This window comes from Arvicanthis niloticus, unplaced genomic scaffold, assembly GCF_011762505.2.
Source record: "Arvicanthis niloticus isolate mArvNil1 unplaced genomic scaffold, mArvNil1.pat.X pat_scaffold_1888_arrow_ctg1, whole genome shotgun sequence".
NCBI classification, from domain to species: domain Eukaryota; kingdom Metazoa; phylum Chordata; class Mammalia; order Rodentia; family Muridae; genus Arvicanthis; species Arvicanthis niloticus.
This window is the reverse complement of record NW_023045758.1, coordinates 1-6,984: the sequence shown is the minus strand read 5'-3', so window position 1 is coordinate 6,984 and position 6,984 is coordinate 1. Positions and strand designations below refer to the sequence as shown.

The 6,984-nt window shown below is 39.9% G+C and overlaps 1 pseudogene; it reads right to left on the bottom strand.

The window, feature by feature from the left end:
* Positions 1-3,857: 3,857 nt before the first annotated feature.
* LOC117701685 (NACHT, LRR and PYD domains-containing protein 14 pseudogene) lies at positions 3,858-6,845 on the bottom strand (annotated as a pseudogene).
* Positions 6,846-6,984: the final 139 nt, after the last annotated feature.

The following is a 6,984-nucleotide window of genomic DNA, read 5'->3' as shown; positions in this document are numbered from 1 at the left end:
TCAAAAACATAGGTGATGGCAGATACTGTCAAGGATGTGGAGAAAGAGGAATACTCTTTAATCGTTTTGGGGAGTGCAAGATGGCACAGCCACTCTGGAAATCAGTCTGGAAGTTCATCAAAAATTGGAAATATTATTACCTGTGGATCCAGCTATACCACTCCTGGGCATATATCCAAAAAATGCTTCAACATATAACAGGTACATATGCTCCACTATGTTCATAGCAGCCTTATGTAAAATAGCCAGAAGCTGGAAACAACCCAGATGTCCTTCAACAGAGGAATGGATACAGAAAGCATGGCACATTTACAAAATGAAGTACTACTCATCTATTAAAAACAATGACTTCGTGAAATTCTTAGGTAAATGGGTGAAACTAGAAATATCATCCTGAGTGAGATAACCCAATCACAACAGAACACACCTGGTATACAGTCACTGATAAGTGGATATTAGCCCGAAAGCTCACAATACCCAAGATACAACTCACAGACAACATGAAACTCATGAAGAAGGAAGACTAAAGTGTGGGTGCTTTTGTCCTTCTTAGAAGGAGTATCAAATACTCATGGGAGCAAATATGGAGACAAAGTGTAGAACAGAAACTGAAGGAGGGGCCAAGCCGTCTGAAAACTGTTCTACCTGGGTATCTATCCCATGTGCAGTCACCAAAGGTAGAAGTAGATGTGGATGCCAGGAAGTGCATACTGACAGGGGCCTGATATAACTATCTCTTTAGAAGTCTGCCAGAGCCTGACATTTACAGAGGTGGGTGCTCACAGCTAACCTTTGAACTGATCATGGGGTTCCCAATGGAGGAGTGAGAGACAAGACTGAAGGAGCTGAATGGGTTTGTGGTCCCATAGGGAGAGAAACAATACCAACCAACCAGAGCTCCCAGAGTCTAAATATATATGGCCTTGTTGGGCATAGGTGAGAAAGGAGATGCTTTTTCCAGTGAAGGCTGGATGCCCCAGTGTGGGGGAATTTGAGGATTGGAACGTGGGAGTAGGTGGGTGGGTGGGGCACACCCTCATATAAGCAGGAAGAGGGGGATGGGATAGGAGGTTTCTGGATGGGGGTGGGGAAATAGGGAAAAGGGATAAAATCTGAAATGTAAATAAAATATCCATTTTTTAAAAGGAGGGGGAACAAAATACTTGTAGGAGAAAATACAGAGACGAAATGTGGAGTGGAGACTGGAGGAAAAGCCATTGAGAGACTGCCCCACCTGGAGGTCCATCCCATATACAGTCACCAAATGTAGACACTATTGTGGATGCCAGGAAGCACAGGCTGACAAGGAGCCTGGTATAGCTGTCTCCTTAGAGGCTCTGCCAGAGCCTGACAAATACAGAGGTAGATGCTCACAGCCAACCATTGGACTAAGCATGGTGTCCCCAATGGAGGAGTTAGAGAAAGGACTGAAGGAAGTGAAGAAGTTTGTAACCCCATGGGAAGAACAACAATATCAACCATCCAGTGATCCCAGAGCTCATAAGGACTGAGCCACCAACCAAGGAGAACACGTGGAGGGACCCCTGGGTCCAGGTGCATATGGGCATCAATGGGAGACCCTTGGTCCTGTAAAGGCTTGATGTCCTAGTATAGGGGAATGCTAGGGCAGGGAGGCAGGAGTGGGTGAGTGTGTGAGGGGACACCCTTGTGGAGGCAGAAGGAGGGGAATGGGATAGGGGGTTTCCAGGGGGAACCGGGAAGGGGGATAACATTTGAAATGTAAATAAAGAAAATATCCAATAAAAAATTTAAAATTATGTAACATTTTCAAAATTCATTCAATGACCTTATCTCCTAATTCTTGCATCCATATTACATTTGGATATATTTTTGAATGATTTTATATTTTTTATAGATTTTATTGTCCATTGTTTTGCATGCCTAATAATGAACTGTTGGTTAATTATATATCATATAAGATTTCTATAAATATTCTTGATCTTTGTCCTCAGATGTAGTTAAGTTACTTGGAAACATCTATGTTTTTCAGATTTTGTTAATACATTAAATGATACAGGAATTATCCATAATATAAAATGTTCAGAAATATTCCTTATCATTGAGGCAAGTTCCTCCTGATTACTCTGTTTACCCTGTGGATGATTGTTACCACTCTGGCTGATGGAAATTGCATTTTTTCCAATTCTTTGTCTGATCTAAACCTGTCATGTTTGTTTGTTTTCTAGGCAAAGGGTTGTATGCTCACAAACATATAGACAATACTCCAATACAATCTGATAAATGTGTTTATTCAAATCTTTGTTCTTCGACAGATATCCTATTTATTTCCACTTTACTAGTCTCCATCAACATTTATTACTTGTCTTTTGTTGTTGTTGTTGTTGTTATTGTTGTTGTTGTTGTTACATCTTTGTGTGAAAAGAAAAAATATCTACTTAGAAACTCTTACCACAATAACTTGTAAACATTATATTCCTTAGCTCTCTTGGTTTTCATTCCTCAGACATAAATGTTTCCTTGTGCATGGGCACTTCTTGGTCAGATAATATTTCCAGTAGGAATTTAAATATGGGTTTGCCATCCTACCTTACCAGAAGCAGAAGTCTATAAAGTTTGATATCTTTTAATTTATATGTACTACTTCACAGTTTCATACACATATTATGTACATTTTCATCATTTACAACCCATCCCCCTCTCTCAGTCCCTCTCCCTTCCATTCATCTCATGAATTTCTCTTCTCTCTCTCTCTCTCTCTCTCTCTCTCTCTCTCTCTCTCTCTCTCTCTCTCCCTCTCTCCCACACATACCTGGTACGTGTGTGTGTGTGTGTGTGTGTGTGTGTGTGTGTGTGTGCATGTGTGTATTCATTCACATGTGTGTCCACATGGATTTAATTGTAGTTGATTACATAAATTTGGATGTGAGGTTATTACAGGAATATGGGAAACTCAGAAGTGGGTATACTATTAAAGAAAGTGACAGTCTTTCCCATAAAAGTCCTTTGCCACCAAATCAGATAGGGATGAGGCTTCATGCATTCTCCCCCATACATGATGAAAAACTGATGCACATAATCATATGTAGGTGACTACAGCTGCATCAAGTTAGTGAGTTTAACAGTCACCTTATCATTTCCAGGAGAAATTTTTTCCAATCAAATATGTATTTTTTGTTATTACCTTCTTTCTTCCTCTTGTTCTTTACTGTACCCTGTTTAACAGGACCAAGAATTTCAACACTTGAATTTTATATAAAAAATTGTTTTGATGATAAATCATTCTATGCTAAAGGCCTGTTTATTTCAATAATCATCTCATGTTCCTTGCTAACTGCATATAAAACACTAAAATTGAGATTAAATAAGATAAAAGAAACTGAAAGCTATATTAAAACCAGTTAAAAATAAATCATAATCTTTCTGCCCAGAAGTGCGAAATAGTAACACTCAGGTATCCAGTTACCAAAGATAGCAGCTATTCATCAGTAGGCAATATCACGGAAGTAGGACCCTGGCACGCCTTTTAAAAAAGGACCAAGAAAGACAAACAGGAAACCCATTTAGTGCTTCTCTATTCCATGTTTAATCACTGCTCAATAAGAAAAATAACTATACCCACACTACTTTCTACATTATATGTAATAAATTTATTACAGTGGAGTTTGTGTGTGTGTGTGTGTGTGTGTGTGTGTGTGTGTTACTTTACTTTTTCAACCTCTGTGTGAAACCCAACAAACATATTACTAAGATGTGTGTAACCTATCCCTACTGGAATGCAGTTCAGTGCTTGCAGACAAAAATAGTATTTCTTACAAGTTAAAGACTTTGCCACTTGGAAGTTATGTTTTTAAATTGTTACAGGCACATCAGGTTCTTTAGAAACACTGCCACCAGCACCCACTTTCTGTAGTAGGACACTGTGGCTTAATTACCAAATGTGGATTATTTATTCTTACATCAACCAGAAACTTCTTGATTTTCTTCTTTAATATTTCCTTTTTGTCCAACGCTAGAAATTCCATTTTGCATGTTGGAGACCTCAAGACTTTACATAAACTCCTAATTGCTTCATGATCAGGGCAGTCTTCATTAAGGTTCACTTGTATCACACTTTGGTTGTCAGATAAGAGACCTAAGAGATCCTGACAGCAACCAGGGGTTAAACCACAGTTTTCCAATCCTAGCCTCTGAATGTGGCAGTTTGGATTTCTTAAAGCATCACACAGAATATTCAGACCAGAATCATGCAAGACATTGTGCCCAAGGTCCAGGTTCCTTAAGTTTGAGTTGTTCACAAGAACAGAAGCCAGATCCCCACAAGCCTTGCTTGTGAGAACACAGCCCATCAACTCCAACTCCTGAAGATCGCAGTTTGGCTGCTGGAGGGAGTGACACAGCAGCTTTATTCCGTTATCCTCCAGCTTGTTAAATCCCAGGTCCAGATGCATCAAGCTCTTGTTATTCAGCAGAGCAGTAGAGAGATACTCACTACCAACTGGAGTGAAACAGCAACACCTAAGCACAAGGCTCTGTAGAGTACACTGTGGATGCTTCAAGGCATAGCTGAGCAGCTGCATCCCGTCATCTTCCAAGATGTTATTTGCCAAGCATAAATGCGTCAGCCTCTTGCTTTTGGTGAGAGCCGAGGAAAGAACTTCACAACCATCTTTTGTGAGGCCACAGCTCGCTAAGGCCAGTCTCTCTAGAGGACAGTTTGGATTTTCTAAGACCTCACACAATGACTGTTACTCCATTATTTGATAGATTGTTGGTGGACAGATTCAGAAATACCAGGCTCCTGTTGCTGTGGAGAGCCTTGGATAGATTTTGAAAACAGGCTACATTCAGGTCACAGGATTCCAACCTCAGCACCCGTAATTTACATCCTTGGCATTTCAAAGCTTTACATATGGTCTTTAGTCCATTTTTGTCTAAGTCAGTATCTTTCAGGTCGAGATGTGTCAGAGTATTGTTGCAAGTCAAGAAACTAAAATCCTGACAGCTATTCAGGAAAACAGACAGTTCTGAACATTAGTTTTTGTAGGTTACACTTTGGGTGGCTTAATTCTTCATTCAAAATTTTCATCAGTGATTCATCAAGTCTGCTTTCGTACAGATCCATTTCTATCAGGGATTCATTTGTATGAAGCACAGAAAACAGATCTTTCCAGTAGTGAAGGATTCAAACAGCAGCATTCTCAAGGCAAATTTCAGTTGTGGAGTCTAAGTCCAACATATTTTTCAGTCTGCCCTTGCTGTCAGTCTCATAGTCTGTAGAGCATGCAGTGCTTAAGACAGAATGAATATATAAGCAATTCGGGTTCTTCCTCAACCCTCATGATAATCTTTCGGAAATACATCAGTGCCTGAGTGATGAATTCTTCATCTTGAGTTTCATATATACAGTTGAAGCAAGTCTTGAAATCTCAGCTGTGATAGAGAAGAACCATCCTTTTCTAATGCTTCCAGACATATAAGTAACTCTTCTCTTACCTCCATGGATATTGTAAGGTTGAAAGTTTCCTCCAGTTGTAGCACTCTGTCTTTATTCAGTAGACCAAACAAAAAGCATTTCGCCTGTTCCAAATGAGGGTCATGAAAATGGTTGCTTTCAAGCAACAGATACAAGTTTTCGTAAGGTTCTAAGGGATAGTCTTTTTCTTCTGGATTCTCTCTCAGCAAGTAAAACAGAGCTGCAAAAAACTCTTGAACATGGAGGTGAGTGAACATGTAGCAGTTTTTCATACTCTGTGTCCTGCTGAAGAACCTTTGCATCCAGGAAAAGCGAGATGTTCATCTCTGGTTAATTCGTGCTTTCGGAGATTTTGCTGTTAGAGCACATGCTTCATGGTCCAAATGCCTTCAAACAGCAGCCTGGCATAGCCTCCTTAATAGTGTTTCATTGGGAATGAGTAAGGGAGCTCCAGCTATGTGTGGAAATAGGCTGCAGATATAGTATGTAAACAGAGCCATGCTGGTTTGGCAGGTCTCTTCTCACTGCCACCTTTCCCACTTGCTCCTTCAGAAAAGTACAGATCATCTGGCACATGTGGCACACATGGCATACGTTGAAAGCCTCCCATTCATTCTTAGTAAACAAATTGCATCCATAGCCATGTCTTATCTTTCAACAAATAGTGAATATAGTCCATCCTTTCATTCTTAGACTTCCTGGCAGCTTTACACGATGATGAGTTTTTGCAACAAAGGCACTAGTCGCTTCCAAGCTGTGGATCTTATTGTTACTAGTAAGTATGACTCAGGAAGCATCACTTTCCTCAGTAAACTACTAATAAGAAAAGACACGGGTGCTCCTGGGTCCAATCTTTACACAGTGCAAACTCTGGGCTCTTCAAAGGAGAAATCCAGTTCATCAAAACTATCGATTATAAAAAGGAGACTGCTGGGTTTGGACAGGATCTGTTCAATGGGGCCCTCGTTGCTAGGCCAGTGCTTTGATATTAACCGAGCAAAGTTTTTCTCTTCTCTTGGCTAATTTCTCTCCATGGAGATAAAAAGCATGGGTAAAATGCAGATATAGCTTGCCATCCTACCCATTCAAAGATTGCGTTTTTCAACAAAGTTGTCTTCCCGATTACAGAAGCTCCATTAAGGACTATCATTTGAGAAGTTTGGAAGTTTGGATAGTCCACATCAATATATGCTCCAAACAGCTTTTGGTCTCTATGACTAATTACACAATTTAAAGCTGTAGATTCTCCAAGCAAAGTGGTCTTATTCCATAGAATAAAAAGTTTTTTCCTTTATTACAGTTCTGTAGTCTATTCCATCATCCAAGTCTTTGACCTTAGACATTATTTCCCTTTAGGAATGTTGTCTTCCATCTCATCTTCTGTCTTCATGGTCTTTGTAGTCCTCTAGTCTGGGTCGGTGTATAGTGATGAAAGTTAAGTCCTTGCGTTGAGAAACTGCAAGAAACACCTGCTCGAGAAAGCCTCGGTAGGTTCACTGTACAGTGAGTTTTTAAAACTAATGTTTCCT